This window comes from Notolabrus celidotus, chromosome 12 (assembly GCF_009762535.1).
Source record: "Notolabrus celidotus isolate fNotCel1 chromosome 12, fNotCel1.pri, whole genome shotgun sequence".
Taxonomy (NCBI): Eukaryota; Metazoa; Chordata; class Actinopteri; order Labriformes; family Labridae; genus Notolabrus; species Notolabrus celidotus.
Genome location: NC_048283.1, coordinates 12,288,842 through 12,305,676, shown reverse-complemented (window position 1 = coordinate 12,305,676; position 16,835 = coordinate 12,288,842). Strand labels below are relative to the sequence as shown.

Here is a 16,835-nt window from a genome sequence, read left to right as displayed (position 1 = left end):
ACTTAAGGCCCTCTGCAGTTGTTGTTGTTTACAGTTTGTCAAAATTGAAAATGTAGACATGCAGTGCACACCTCATCAATGTAAAGATACATGAACAACACAATACATGATACATTGAATCTGTCACGTTGTCAGAAAACCAAAAAGAGAGGGATCCAAGTGCAGATTAAAATGATTAAAATAAAAGACTTAAATTAACAAAAAAAAAACAGAAACTTATTTCAAACAAAAACACAGGAACGCAGGAATACACTTGACATGATCACAGACCACGCATCACACCACACACAATGAACCAACACAACAGGGAGGAAACACAGAGACTAAATACTCACAGGGGGTAATCAGACACAGGTGAGACTAACGAGACACAGGTGGAAACACTCAGAACACAATCAGAAATGGAGGGAAAACAGACAAGCACAGGAAGTCAAACTAAACGGGACACACACACGGAGCAATAACTACAAAATAAAACGGGAAACACGATAGACAAGGAACACACACAAAGATCACTAAGAAACACAAGGAATAAAGAACACAATTACCTCCAGAGGAAACAAAAACAAATCTGAACAAAAAGCAACTCATGATAGACCCTGTTTGTTTTTGCATGTTGGATATACAGACTGCTCACTGTGAATGTGATGCTTTCACTGCATTCAGCGCAAGCAATTAGCACTGTTACATCAAATATTGTATTAAATCTTATTGATCTGTATCAGCACAATATCCAAGTTTTTAAGACAATGTAAAAAAAGCATCTCCTTCAGTTGTTTCTGAGGTTCTGTCTGAGTCTGGTGGCACAGTTTGGTGTCGCACAAACTCTGATTTTCTTCTAGCCACCAGCACCTTCATTTGACATTGTAGGTGTCCTTGTGAACTACCGGCTACTTAAACAAACTTTGATTTTAGATTACACCTTCATTGTCCTGCAAATGAGCAATGCTACATATAGAGAATGTTTTTGACAAGAATTAAACAAGATTTTGTCTGGATTAGTTGTTCAGTTGTATTTATTTGATCCAGATCACATGGAAAAATGATTACAGGCCCTGGTTGCTCATCCTGACATATGTAGGCCATGTTGGCAAAGCTACACTAGCTCAAGAACCATGTTATTTGCACATTATAGAAAGCACTGAGGAAGTCTTTCCAATCAGTTGACTCCATTTACCATCATCAGTTAAGCGTCAAGAGTGTTGTGTAAATTCCCTTTAGTGCACCTGAATTGTTGAAAGATAAAGGTCAACCTACGGGGAACTAATGCGGCATAGGGTGATCAAATGAGCTTGAGATAAAAAGGCCAACAACTTCTTGGTGTGAGCTAATGGTATTCACAGATGAATTTTGGCAATGGTCCTGGGAGTGGGTCTGAGCTGAGCAACTTTGGAGACACCACTTTTTAAAAATCTGACAAATTGTCCATGTTTTTGAGGGACATTTTTGATTGTTGGAAACGATCCTGCAAATGCCTCACAGAACTGAAAACACAAACTAGAATCTAACAGACAATAAAACGACATATAAAGAATGACTCACTCTTTCCATACAGTGTCCCATCAATTGTAGAAGTATTTTTTTCCCTTATGAAAAGGCAGTGCCAAAAGAAAATGATCCATCCCTCACATGGTAGCCTCCAGTTACGCTCTCCTGGGTGCACGACTCGTCAGTGATTTATGCGTATGTGTAATTGAGTGTTAATAAAAAGTGTGTCCGGAGCGCATGTAATTGTGTGTTTTCAGGAGCCACCATGTGTGAGCTTATGTGTAATTGGGTGTTATCGATGTTGTGAGTGTATGTCGGGGCTGAGAGAGCGGATGGACAGGTCAGAGTGTGACTGCAGTTTGGACACTGCCTTTAAAGTAAACACTTTTTCTTTTTTCTTATAGATCAAAGGTGGGAATCTTTTTTGAGTTTTTTTTAATTTTATTTAATTTACTAAATAAGTAACTGAACTGAACTCCTCGTTAAAATTCATTTTAAAACCGTCCTTCGATTGTTATTTATTGTCTCTTAACGATCAGAAAAAGTGTTCAAAATTCTAAACATTGACATGAACGGATAATGACAAATTTGTTGCATATCAGCGTACTGGTGTTGAATATTTCAAAAAGAACACATTATTTGTTATGGTATTTTCATTTTGGCTATGTATATAACATTGTATGTTGTCGTTATGAGGAATATTTGTAATTTAGTCGTATCACTTTTTCCTGTTAGTGCTCCTCTAACATAATAGTGATGTGTCTAAACGGTATATGTTTGTGGCTGTGATGGCAGTCTATAGAATAGGTGCATGTGTGTGTGTGTATATATAGTGTGGTACGGGTGCTGTTTAATTGATGCGGGCTGGCCATCGATCCCTCCCGCCCAGCCTAATGAAGGCCTGATTGGTTTGTGAGGGCTGGCTGGTTCTGCTTAGCTGCCTCTGCCTGCTGCCCCGGCTGCACTCACTACAACACACACAAAACGTGCACACCCACATGCACACACTCAATTCACCATCATTCTTCTCTTTCTCTTTCCCTCTTGGTCTCATGCTTAGTCTCTGTCTCCCACTTTACATTTCTGCTCTGACTTTCTTTTTTTTGTCTCACTGTCTATAACTCTCTCTATCTTCTTCCCTCTTCGCTCTTTGAAGTGCAGCATCTATTCTCTGTCTGAAATCCCCTAAAATGACACCTCAATTCCCCATAATTTACTGCAGAGTGCTACACTTACTGATAATGAAAATTCATTTTTTTGGTGAAATTTCAAAATACAAAACTCAATGATCCATCAACTTTACACTTTTATGTTCAAACTTGACCCTGGCGGTGTAAAATGTTTGCTCTTTTTCATAAATTTGGACAACTTTGGCCCTCAAGTGTCGATACAAGGAGTGAAATGATGCTAACATGGTTCACGTTTAGCTCTCAGACAGGCTTGTAAAACATGTGAATCCTCTTCTCTTTCTGACAGGATTTGTGTGCTGTCTTTTGTCACCATCACTGTCTCAGTGGTGTGGGTTTCTCCGTCTTCCAGCTCGAAATCCAGTCAGTCAGTCAGTCAGATGTCACAGTGCTTCTCCTGTCATGGCAATGCCCATAAATGTCTTTTTGTGTCACACAGCTCACTACAGACACAGGTATTACATCGCCCTGTTAATAGCTTTGTCAGATGGCCTTTTCACTGAGCCAGTCAGGAAGACGGACAGCGGACTGCTATCAGTCTGTGTGTGTACGTGTGTGTCAGAGTGTGTACATGTGTGTACATGTGCATGTTTCAGTCCCAGGCATCGAGACTCAGAGCAGGAAATAAAAGGCCACCCAACTATTGGCCACAGTCATGTATCAGCAAAATACCTCTGAGGGACTTTCCAGTCAGCCAGTCTGTTACTGTCCGTCACAAAGCCTCCATTACATTTGGTAATGTGTATGATGTTATTTCTTAAGTCCCGATCAGTACAGTAATAAACACTTCAAATAGTGATAATATGAATTAACAGTGAGGCAGTGTCTTATCTACCTAACTCATTCCTATAGTGTCACGAATGATGACATTAGATACAATAAATAACTCTTGATTATATCTAGTGTTCTGTTGAATAGTTTTTTAGTGGTTATAAGACAGACTGACTTTAACAGTGAAGTCTCTTTAACAGCTAAAAAAGCAAACATCACCATCAGTAGCAATCAATCAATCTTTATTTGTGCCAAATCACAACAAACGTTAACTCAAGACACTTTTTTGCAAACATAGCAGGTCTAGACCATACTTTATGTTAAATCATTAACAAAGACCCAACATCAATTGCACCTCACAGTATTTAGTTACAGCGGCGAGGAAAAACTTCCTTTTAACAGGCAGAAACAGACTTGTGTTAGACAGTCATCTGCCTCGACTGAGTTGGGGTTGGAAAGAGGGATAGAGGAGATTAAGAGAGAGAGAGATGATAGTGATGAGACGGATTGTAGTAGTTGTTGCCGCTGGAGTCTGGCACGTCGGTAGCAGCTGTAGTCTGGAACGTCAACAGTAGCAGGCCGTCTGCAGCAGCGACTCAGAGGAACAAGCCTAAAAAATCCTACATTGTTATTTTCAACATTTAGAGGGGGTAAAAAACTGACAGCATACTGATTTTTTTAAACAGCAAATATAAAAAACACTTAGTATATTCATTTATCCGTTAAAGGAAAGCAGGGTGAGATTTCTTATCTGAAAGCACTTCTTACACATGTACATCAGCGAGGGGGGGTCCCAAAATCGTCATGAACAGAAGTTTGTCAGAGAAGCTTCAAAGAGACTCAATGTTATCTGTAGGAAACCATTTCCAACATGATATATTTCATATTGTTTGCTCAAGAAATCCTCTTGGCACTCAAAAGACTTCAGGTGCATGATACAATGCCAAAATGAAAGGTCTTTCTCTCAGGGAGAAAACCACTTCAGCACCCTCTGCATGGACAGCGCCATGCTCAAAGCTACCAGCACTTTATCCTTAGTACTGTATGTTCTCTTACTCACTCATATACATCCAAATTGGAGGTTTACGGTCTGTTTTGGCCTTTTCTACTGTCTTGGAAGAAAAACACTATCCATTTAGAAGATGTCCTCTATCAGTCTATTGTAAAGCAGTCGCCCACTTTCATAAGCCATTTTAACATTTAACACCCTAACTCTTAAAGCATTTTTAATGAATTCTGTCTTTAAAAAAATACTTGAATGATATTGCAGCTTTGTGGTCTCCACCAGATTTACTGTAAAATCTAATTTAATTAATATACACAGTTTTGTGTTGAATTAAAGATACAGCGCATTCTGAACACTCCCTGAAGTTCCTCGTTTATATGTAGTGTTTAACTTCAAAGAAGTAGCTGAATTTCTAACTTTGGTAAAGTTTTATTTTAATACACACAAAGTATTGCAAATGAAGTATCTTGGATCTGTTACATGCTCAGTGATACCCTAGAATCTAGTGAACTTAACCCTCCTGTTATGTTGCGGGTCAAACTGACCCTTTGTAAAGTCTATTTTAGGCAATATATGCCTTCCAAACCAGCCAAATGCATCATAAAAATCTGGATAGCATGTGACAGAGGAGGTGTCTTGTGTTAATTTATCAAAAAAATATATATCAAAATGTAAAATAAAATAAACAAAAATCTAAGTCATGTAAAACTATTGTATTTATATTTAGGACTTTCCAATCTACATTAAAAAAAGTTTTAACATGAATTTTAATGATAAACAAGTGAGTTATCCTCACTTAACCATGATCCGTGAGAATTAAAGAACACCAATGGACCAAATCTGGATTTAAACGGTTAATAATGGAGTTAAACATTAAATTTAAAATAAAATGTGTATTTGGATTTTTTGGGGTTCTGACAATTTTGGATGATTGAATATGCCCCGGGTCAAATTGACCCAGGAAAATTATTGCTGTTCCAGAGAAACAAACATAACATTTGGGTTAACACTTAGCTCTCACACTGCATACTTTTAGCCTCAGATTAAGTCACAATTTCTCCTCTGCTGAGTTTTTGTGGTACCATAGTGAGTTGGGATCGACCCAAAGTAAAAAGCTCTTTCAGACTTTCCAATAAAGAACATGTTGTATGTGCAGCAGTGTCTCACTCATTATTTTAGTTAAGAGTAGATTAGCTCAGCAAAAACTGAGGTCTTTGCTAAAGGGAAGCCTCATTCAGACTGGGATTAATTAATTGACGGTTTTGCTCTTTCTTTGTGCTTTACTGCAGATAAACTCAGAATCTTGATAACAGTATCCTTTAACGTCTGCTGAGTCTCCCAAACAGATAGCACAAGGCTTGTTCCCCACAGCTTGTATATATACTCAACATACTCTTTAACTGTGCACATTTCAGCAGTTGCAGTCTTCAAACAGGAGGCTATAGTGAGCGACCAACAGAGCATTGATCAAACTGCCTTTCAACCTGTGGTGCATCTTTATTTCACATCTCTCCATCTGGCACTGTAGCCCACACCTCTGGCCCCATATACCACAGCCTTCACCTCGTCCAGCCTCTACCAAACAAATACACAACAGCATACACTGCGATAAGTGGTGTGTGTTTACAGCTTGTTCATTTCCACTCTCCAACTCTCAGCAGAGGAAAAAGAACGGGGGAGAGTGGGGAAAAAAAAGGAGAGGAGAGAGAAGGGCAGAAACGATGGGGAGAGAGAAGGGGCTATCGGAAAGGAGAGGGAGGGCTTGCGGGGAGTGTTTTTGTCCTGGAGAGAAATAGCCCTCTAGGTTGTAATTGGAGGTAGAGAGAGAGGGAGAGAAAGAGGGGGAGAGAAAGAGGGTGAGAAGGGAGGAAGAGACAGGAGAAATTGCTTGGCTGGGGCTGTGTGGGATGATAGTGTTTTTGACAGGTAAATAAGGCTGTGATTGTCGACAGTTACACTGCACCTCGCTGACCCTCACACACACCGGCCTCCTCCATCTATATTTCACTCTGACACACATGCTGACTCTCCTCTCTCTCTCCCTTGCTCTCTCTCTCTCTCTCTCTGAGACTATGCTCACACACACACTCACACACCCACACACATTCACGGAAGTGCACGTGCATGCACATGCACAGGAACACTCAGATGCTAGTTGTAAATATGCCACAGAGTTCACATGCTAACACTCATGAAGTTAAACCAAGCTGCTGCTACTTCATCAACTTCTTTATTGGTTTAATAGCCAGTCACATGGCCTCATACTGAAATGCAACTTCTGGGTTATTGAGCATGTCTCATGCATCTCACTTTTCCTTAATATAACCTGACAGTCCTTGAGTTTGTAAAAAATACCCAATCTGAAAGAACAGCTAAGAGGGAATCAAGATTTCTTCTACATCAAGTGGTTCCACAAAATATCAAGTACAAGGAACCACAGCTGCAAAATAACTGAATTTAACACTCACATGACACAATTTGAACGAAAGAAGGGAAGTTAAAGTGCCAAAAATGTAGTAGGTATTATTGCAAGAACATGTTATGTAGTATTGTGTAAGTGTTGTCGACTATTTTGAGTCTACATGAAGCTATGTCTCCCCAGCCTCTTATTTCCTTCGTGTTCATAGAAAGAAAGAAAAATGGAAAGAAAGACAGAAAAATAGAATGAAAAATAGAATGATAGATAGATAGATAGATAGATAGGTAGATAGATAGATAGATAGATAGATAGATAGATAGATAGATAGATAGATAGATAGATAGATAGACTGCTGCTGTTTTTACAACACCACCAGTAGTATCTCTTCTTCCTAACCTCCTTTCCCCTTCCTTCTATCTTCCCATTCTCTTTTATCAAGTCAACAGCCGTCTCCCCCTCCCCTCCTGCCTGCCCTTGCCTCCCTCCACTCCCCCCACTCCCCCACCCCCTCTCTCCCTCTCTCACTTCAATCTCAAGTGTTTTCAATTTTATTCTAGAGTGGAATTAACTACCCCCGATGTCAAATTGCCGACGAAATCGATAATAATATCTTTACAAAAGAGGATATTCCAGTCTCTCGCGTCGGCTTTTGAAAAATGGAAAATTTAGCCGAGATTGATTCATTAGTTGACACGTTATAGGACGGTATAAGTATTGATCGCGGCCTGTCATGTCCCATCTCGGCTAATCGAAGCTGAGGCGCTCTGTCGATGGGCGCATTTTTCATAATTCCGTCGCCGGGGAGAGAGAGCAGCCGGCAGAGGCGACTGCAAGGCACAGAGAGAAAAAGAGGAGAGTATAGGGGGGCAGAAGAAAGATAGACGGGGGGAGAGAGATGACTTGGGGGGGAAATAGGTAGGGGGCAAAGAGTGGAAGAGTGAGAAACAGAGTGAAAAAGAGGCATGGGGTAAAAAAGGGAGAGAGAGCAGGTTTTTTGTGTGTCCGTGCGTGTGCGCGCGTATCCGTGTGTCCGTGTAGCAGCTCCAGCCCAGAGGCCTCGGGGTGAGGCAGAGAGGGAGCCACGGGGAGGAGAGGCTATGTTAATGGTGCAGGTATTGGGGCGTAGATAATTAATGCATTAACTAATTAAAGTCAAACGGGGGAGATAACGAGGTTGAGGGAAGTATGAGGAAAAGGGAAAAGACGGCGGGATGGATGGAGGGAGGAGAATTAGGGCGACAACAGGGGGAAGAGTGGGTTTTAATAGCGAGGAGAGGTGTGGAAAAGGAGAGATGAGAAGGAGGATGAGGGAGAGCGAGGGGGGTGTAGGGGTTGGCGGGGGTGAGGGAGCTCGAGGAGTGGAGGGTGGAGGAAGGGGGGGTTGAAATAAATAGAAATTGAATGGCTTGGGTGCGAGCAGAGAGAAGTTCTGAGGCGGAAAAAAATATAAAGAGGAGTGAGAGAAGACACAACGACAATGATGGAGAAACTTTTGATAGTTGTGCAATTCGTTTGGAAAAGTTGGCATTGGCGTGCTCAGGACTTATAAGTCCAACATAATGCCACTCCTCTGGCAGTCTTGTCACGAGTTTGCACAAATCCAGGGGCCCTGTCAATCAACAAAAGGAGGTTGTTGCAAAGGAATGGAGTCTACCTGTTTGTCTTTGGGTCTGAAAGTCTGAAGCCCCCAGACTCCTTTGTTCCCCGGTGGACAGATGCGCTAGATTAGAGATCATCATTTTGCACAGGGGGCCACATAGGTTTGAAATAGAATCCAAAATGGTGCATTGACTTACCACACAGAAAAAAAATAGCCAAAAGTAAAACAATGTAGTCTGCTAATGCATCTACACTTTCAACTTTTTGACTTTATTTTCCCAAATTGTTGCCCAGTGTACAGCAATCCTTGAGTTTCACCAAGTAGATGCCAGGATTTCTTTCATCAACCATTCAGTACCACCTTAAAAGGAAACTGCACAGTCATGAGAAAAGAGGTTCTCAAAAATCAGCATAGCTTATTCTTCCTTCTTCTTTAGTTTGGTCATTGCGTCTGCAATGTCTACCTGTGCGCCTTTATCTTGTCCATATTTGCCCTCTGTAAGATCATGAAATTGTAGCTCACCGTATTCTGCAAGACATTTTACAAGATTCAAAGTCAATACAATTCAACCACGTTAAAAAAACAATAAAAAAGAACAATCCAGCGGTCAGTCAGTCTGACCATCTTCCTATAATCCGTCATGCTTGTTCCTGGTCTCCACGCCTACTTTCATGGTCCAGCTAGTTCCAGCGGATGGCTTTCTACCAATGAGTCTTGTTCTGTTTGAGGTTCCTGTCCATGAAAGGGGTAGTTTGGTTGCACTATTCGCGAACAGTGCACATATTTGGTATTTTGCTTGCAAAAGAACTAGCCTTATTACTTTTTCTTTGGAAGCCTGAACAGCTGATTAATGCACCACAATGCAAAAACCAATAGGCTTCTTGCAGCAAAGTAAAGCACTGAAAGAATTGTAGATACAGATACAGTACACTTACACCAACATCAGTGTTTGGGTTGGACTTACTCAAATTAGCTAAAACCCTGGTAGAGTCATCCACGTCTGCAGCGGTTGATAGCCTAGCTTCCATGCTTCCGGCATCCCCTGTGTAATTCAGTCACTATTGACAAGTACCTTATCCAACTCAACTTAAAAAAAAAACGAGTTATACCTTTAAAGGGAAGTCTTCTTATCACTGCTGCCAATGGCAGTGGATGGTTGGTGGATTAATGTTGGGTCTATGTCTTCATACTACAAATAATGGTCTGTTTCCTGCTCTATGTAAATGTAATGAGGTAACTTTGTTGGCATTGTAAATGAAAGTTGAAGGATGTTCATATTTTCTCTTGTTTGTCATTATTATTCAACATAGCATTGCCAAAGCAATGATCGTCTGTCATGTCAGTTGCTTTGGTTTTGTTGGTTGGTTGGTTTGTTGGTCTGCAATGTTTACCCGTACTGTTTCATCTTTTGGTCCATTTTTGTCCTCCATAAGACAGACCACCAAATTCTTGTTCAACATTTCTACGACTAGTTTTACAGGTTTTCGCAAATTCAGTCCCAAACATAAATTCACCCATCTTAAAGGAGGAGTGTACCAAATTGGAAAATAATCCAGTAACAGGCTCAAAAGTCAGCTCACCAATCCATCTGCAGTCTGTCATATTTATACCTTTGCTTTGCTCGTTTATTCACCATTATATAACAAGTCATAACCCCAAATATGAAATCTGTCAAGGTCATTGCTTTACTATGGTTGTTGCGTGCAGCAATGTTTATCCGTTGGCTTCTATCTTATAGTCTATATTTTGTCCTTGGTATGATGGACAATCACATTTCAGCCCGCCACATTCTACAAGAAGCCTTACAGGTTTTTACAAATTAAACATCAAACATGAAATTACCTCTTTTAAAATGTAATAATGACAATTCATGAACAAAGGCATTTAATTTGCCATGGTTGTGCTTTAGTTCTGTTGATTGTTAACTGCTCCTTCAAAGTTAAGCCTGATGTATCCTCCGGTGTAGGACCTAAGCCATAGGTTTGTGTACCCCTGTGCAGAAGTATACGCATGTAGCATGATGTTCGCCTCCTCTGATGTAAAACGTGTAAAAATGTAGCTATGCACTGAAACAACGCATACCACAAATCCTCTGCAGAAGAAGCCATGTAAAATTCCACACTTCAGAGCACAATTAAGTAGTACTTAGACCAGCTTATGCCACTGTGGTGTAGCTATGGCATAGAGTCATCGCAGAAGTATAAACCAGTTCATATAAACTTTGGACCAATTTTTTTTGTGTCCTCCAATTACCAATATACCATTTTCTGCAACTAGACATGTTTTACACATTAAATGTAAAAAATAAACCAACCCACAATGATAGGGAACTCTTTCCAAAAGAATAGAGAAGAAAATATGGAAGAGTCTTCTCAATATTTACAACATTTTAGCATTAAAACAATTGTGTCCTTTAAAAACCCAGTGTAATTTATTAACATTATGCTGGGTTAGTTAGTGTCTTCGAGGGCATGTTGTGTTGAAAATGTGCTGAAAATGACACCTGAGTTGTCAAATTAAAGCTGAAGCAGAGTGTGCCACTAGCTCAAATGAGCCTGTGCTCTAACACCTGAGTGAAAGCAATGGGAATCTCAATCTCATAATTGATTTTGATAAACTAACATGCATGGTGTGAGGAAGTCCTCTTGCACTGGGAGAAAATTGGGAGTGTGTCCGAGGGGCCACCCCCAAATCAGCAATGATAAAAGTGGAGCTGAAATGGGTTGTGGGATGGAATCAAGAGAAATGAGATACACCAAATTAGAAGAGATTGGCCTGATGGACTTGGATTAGAAGGAAAAGAGGTGTATAGGGAGGGGATGACGAGAAGAGGAGGGGAGGAAGGGAGTGAGGGAGTGCATATGTGGAAGATGGGGAGAAGTGGAGGGGAGGGGAGGGGGGGGTCTCGGTACTTGGCAGTCTCTGGGTATCTCAGGTTCTCTCCGGCCGGGAAAGCGGTCGATATTTAATTGTTATTGCTAGCATGGAACGCACGGAAGCGGGGCCTGTACGAAAATTTCTCATTTATTTGGTATTCTTGTTTTCTCTCCTTTTCCTCCTTCCACCCGCCGCCTCTCTTTGCGGGGGTGAGGTGGTGGAAAGTGAGGGTGGGGTAGGGGTATTGTGTGGGGGCAAATAGAGAAAGGGGGAAGAGATGTTTGGATGGGGGTGAAATTTAAAGGGGGAGCGAAAAAAATAACTGCGTCCTCTTCTCCCAAGTTTAGTTTTTGTCCCTAGACACATCATATCCACCCCCTATCACCTCCGCTCTGCCCCCCACCCTCCTCTATCTCCCCCCCTCTCCCCTCACTCCATCAACCCCCACCTGTCCAAAATGAAAAATCCGTCATTTTCATCAAACGTCCAACCAAATATTATCTACACTCCATTCGCAAAGATCGAATCTTATTTAGGGGGCGACGGGATTCGCCATCTGTTTTCAAATTTCATTCCTCCATGAACTTTATTTTCCCTCGACTTTGGACAAAATTATAACCCGATCGATCCGCTTTCTGGCCACCACCCGTCTACATATATTTTCCTGGTGCGGGCTCTTCACTGTGCAGGTCAATTTGTCAGTCTCACGTCCACGAGAACACGTGCAGATCAGAGTCTGCAGCTGATACAAACTTAAATGCAGTCAGGCTCATGTGAGGTTGGAGGTTCAGGCTCAGCACCTTCTCTCCTTTTTTCCTCCCCCTCTCTTTCTCTCCCCCTCTCTGTCTCTGCGCTCAGATCTCTCCCCATGCGCGCTTTCTCCCCCCTAAACACCTGCCTGTTTCTCCTTCCTTTTTGGTTACATGTAAACTAGATCCAATCCGGACAGCCGCCGGTTGCAGTGGAGTCCCCCCTTTTTTCCCTGTCAACTTTTTGTTGCTCCGAGGACAACTTTTCTCTCGCTTTAGTCGCGCGCGCTGCTTCCCCACCTTACTCATCTTGATTTTTTTCCCCTTCTTTCACTCATACTGGAGCTTTACACCCATTACCACACACAAAACATGCTACTCTTCATCAGCGTAGTTTAATGCAGGAGGAAGGAGGCGCGGTCCGATCTGTTAAATTGCCTAGATTTCCATCAGTCCTCTGCGCACGTCGACAGGATTCCCAACAACCCAAGTGGGAGCTGCCGGACAAGTCAATGAAGGTGCATCGGTGAAGGTAAGCATCCTACTTTCCCTGTTGTGTTACGGACAAGTGGCATTAATAATTGAAAAACGCGTCAGAAATGAAAATCTCTTGAGTAATATAATGCACTTTGGAGAGGGGGGAAACATGCGCGCCTCCTGCAGAAATTGATTGATGCAGGCTGTGTGCGCTCGTGCGCCGGAGAGCGATACGTTTCCCTCCAAACAGATCGGCAACAATTCCTGATGGGTTTCTGCTTGAAACTGGAGACGTGTTTGTGCGATGCATTTGAGCTTTACATCCTTCTGTGGGTTGAAGCTCTTGAGCTGTGATGCTGGACAAATGTGAGATCAAAGTATTCTAGCGGCCGAGGAAGGGGAACACGAACTTGGGGATTTTCACTTAAAAAAGAAAAAAAAAGTTAGCCAAGTCGACACGGCAAAGGTGGGAATGCGTGTGTTTGCGCGTGAGCAGCCAGTTCAATATTTTACAACTTGCAGGCTACTATGATACACATATTGTATGGATACTGCGTGTGTGAATGTAGTCGTAACCAGTTATATACTCAGTTTAACATGTACCATTACTGGCTTCATTACAGAATAACCTTTGAGCTGATTTTTCATTTCATTTCAATTTCATAAACCTTCACCAGTCAGTTGCTTTACCTGGAGGATATTTATACTGCTCCTCCGTGGTGCATTTTGCTGCACTAATACTTTCCATCACAATCTGAATCTGCTGTCTTAATATAGTGAAGCAAAAATATGGTCAAACTGAATGAATGTAATGATGAAGATAAACCTCCCTCAGTTTAAGAACTCAGCATCATGTTGTTGAGGCCCAGGGTGGTCCTCTCAGTTCTGTGATATGAAGAACTCTAAAATAAAGAAAAGGGAGACTATAGTAATCCTTGATGTCTGTCTGATAAACAGACTGTGGAAATGCTGCTCTGATACAAACACGCTAACTTTGTGAACTCATGTTTGGTTGAGTTTTCATATCTTTGCAAGTTTTTATGTTATCCTCAGGGTTTCGGTTTTGAAGCAAGGGAATGTGCTCCAGAGGTCAAAAGTTTCATTGACTCACTCAGCACAGACATTACTTATACTTTTATTGAGGTCCTTGAGTGAATGCTGTTTTGATATTGTCACCATCATATACCTCTACATTGGGGGGAAATTCCACTATCACTATTAGATTATTTCTTTGAATTGAAGTTAATCATTCCTACATTTAGCTTAGACGGCACTAATGAAGTCCTTCTTCATTATCACTGGGAAGATTTGAAAAATGTAAAACTGCCTCTGATACTTGTGTAATGGTTTCTCAAACATCATAAAATGCCCAATTGGATACTTTCAGCATGATCTTTTCATTGATTTAAAGTTCATGTCACATAAGGTCAAAAACATCCCTTGTAACACTTCCATCGGCTACAGCTGTTCTTTTTATTTATAAATCAAAATCCAATAAGCAGCATGACATCAAACTACTCAAAGTGTTTGTAAAAATACGCTGTTTTCATCTGAGTCTGTGTTGGCCATGCAGTCACAGATGGAAAATCCCAGCTAGTGACACTGCAATACTTCCTCTGTTGCTACATGGTGCAGATTTGGTTATCAGACCTTTAATTCAGTTAAAGATATGATCACAATAGATGAGTTGCCAAGTACAGAGAGTTCTAAATCTGACACGTGAGCCTGATCAATATCTGCAACATTCAAGTAGTTCATCACTAAGCTAAAATACAAATACACAGTTATTAACTCTAATAAGGCACAAAACTGGTAATACAATCAAGACATCAGAAAGACAAAGACAAGATTACATGAGGTGTACATGTGAATTGAATGTGTTATTGAGACTCAAAAAATGTAAATACACCTTGGATATTAGTTTGGAGCCATACTCCCTATGTAGTTATACTGTTTCATACTTGATAATCTTCAACTGATACATTATCTTGTTAAAAGCATATACGGTTTCTCTATAACATTTAGACTCCAATGACAGGAGATACCCAGTTGAAATTTCTTAAATACCAATCCCTCATCTAAAAATGTATTTGTTGTGTAGATTCTCAAAATACTACCCTTCTCTGAGAATATCACACAAAACATAGTTTTTCAGTTCATGTTTAAATCTTTGCTTTTGCGTTGTGCTACAAAATTACCCTAGATGCTGAAAAGACCTATTCCAACGTACATCCCTGCTGTTAGAGGAAACTCCTTTCCAATCAACTTTTTTGCTTTATAAAGAATAAAACGCTGGAGCAGCACAATTCAGAATTAAAATTCAGTGTTATTCTCCTTTCAGTGATTGAAATGTAGCAGAGCAGCCTTTGTTAACGCCTCACAAACCTAAATATCTCCTTTCTCGGCGAATGGATCTTCCCTTTGTCGACTGGGGGGATGTTTGGATTTCCTGGGGTCGAAGAACCTGGACTCCTCTGTAATTTGTAGCACTGGCACCCAACATGGGGAGAGTGACCCCGCCTGAGACCTCTTAAGTCTGAGTTCCTTGCTGGTGCTGGCAGGAAGATGTTCAGTTCCCACTGCAGTCTTGAAACGTTTTCACTCAATGCCACCGCCCCATCACTCTTCACCTCCTGAGAGAGAACTTTTCCTATTGACAGTGATTACGTGTTAATCAATTTGGTAGTTTTGTGCTTATTTAAAATCAAATTGTATCCACACTCTCTGTATGAATCAAGGCTCTGTGAGGGGCCGACTGCTGGGGAGTGTCCCTCCATTGATTAGGTATTAGCTTCACCACCTCCCAGCCACTTGTTTGCAAACGACTCTGTATTCCGGAGGTATTCATTCACAATCACTACACACGGGAGCCAATATTTATAGAGGCTTTAACGGCTTCATTATTGTCAGTGGGGATGGTTCCATGGAGGGTTGAAACACTCATAAAGGGCCCGACGGACATGTCCCCAACCACTGAACGTTTGACAGTACAGTCAATGGCTCCAATCGTTCCTCATCGGCTTTACGGCCGCACCGACGTTTATAGCTGTTATGGGGTTAAAATAAAAGCATTAATGGATGCTAAGGGCAGGAGCTGTATTCAGAAGGGGGCTGCATTTAATCAACAGGCACTCTGTGTGTAGTCTATAATCCACTCGGTGACAGTCAGTGCCACCACAGGGTTACACACACTGTTGCTTCAAGGGGGGTGGCGGGTAAAATCCTATACACTCCTGATCAGTTGAACTCGGCTTATCTGTAATGTTTCAGTCTGAAGATCTTCATCGCTTAAAGCCTCTGTGGGAGTTTTTTGATGATTATAAAGCAGACCCTGATTGGGACGTATGCCTTCATGAAACCTACGTAACCATTAACTAAAAGACTGACTTGTAGAGAGTACATTTTGTATGCCTGCAAACCAGTTGGTGTCGGACAACATGATTGCTGAAACAGCCTTTGTTCACATTTTCCATCGCAAAGAATCACAGTGAGCGATATGTTAGACGGTTGTAACAAAGCGGGGTGATAGACTACTTACAAATATACAGCAGGATCAGTTAAGAGATACAGAATTAATTGCTACTTTGTGACTGGGGTTTCTGATATTGATAAAAATGTAAGTTCCTCACAGCGGCTTTAAAATCATACGAACAAAAAAGCCATCCGAAGTCACCTACATATAGAGTCAGACTTTATGCACTAGTTTGCAATGTCAAGATGTCAACATGCACTTTTGTAGGCTTAAAAAATGAATGAATAAAAATATTTAGATTACAGTGTGATGATATGCTAATAGTGCTACAGTTAGCTTCACCTTCTGTAGGCCTATTTGTCTTGCTATGCACGTGTATTTCCCTTTTCCGTGTGTTGGCACAAATGTAAGCTTCCAACCTTGTGTCCACTCATTCCTCTCCCTTTCTTCTCCAAATCATCATTATTCTCTTGCACTCTCCACAATGCCTCCTTCTTCAGCCCCTTTGAGCTCCTGTGAATTGTGTCTCTTGCTAAAACTACCTATTTGTGTTCCCCACTTTCTTTTCTCGGCCACCTTCCCATCTTCCGCTACACCCAAAGCAGCTTTCCTTTCAGAAAGCATGCCCCCTGTTTTGGAGTCACTGACCCCCCTCGGCTCTCTCCTCTCCCTACCCCGTCTCCCACTTAACCCCATATTTCACAGCTGAACTACGGCTAATTTCCCCCCAGTCCTCTGAACAGCGCTCTCTCTACTGCTGGAGCACGCTTAATTACCCACAATTAAAGC

General features: G+C 41.3%; 1 protein-coding gene across 5 annotated transcripts in view; it reads left to right on the top strand.

Moving 5' to 3' along the window:
- The window catches only part of erfl1 (Ets2 repressor factor like 1), a 105,693-nt gene that overhangs the window by 37,501 nt on the left and 51,357 nt on the right, over positions 1 to 16,835 (top strand). The gene's annotated exons all lie outside the window — the stretch shown is intronic.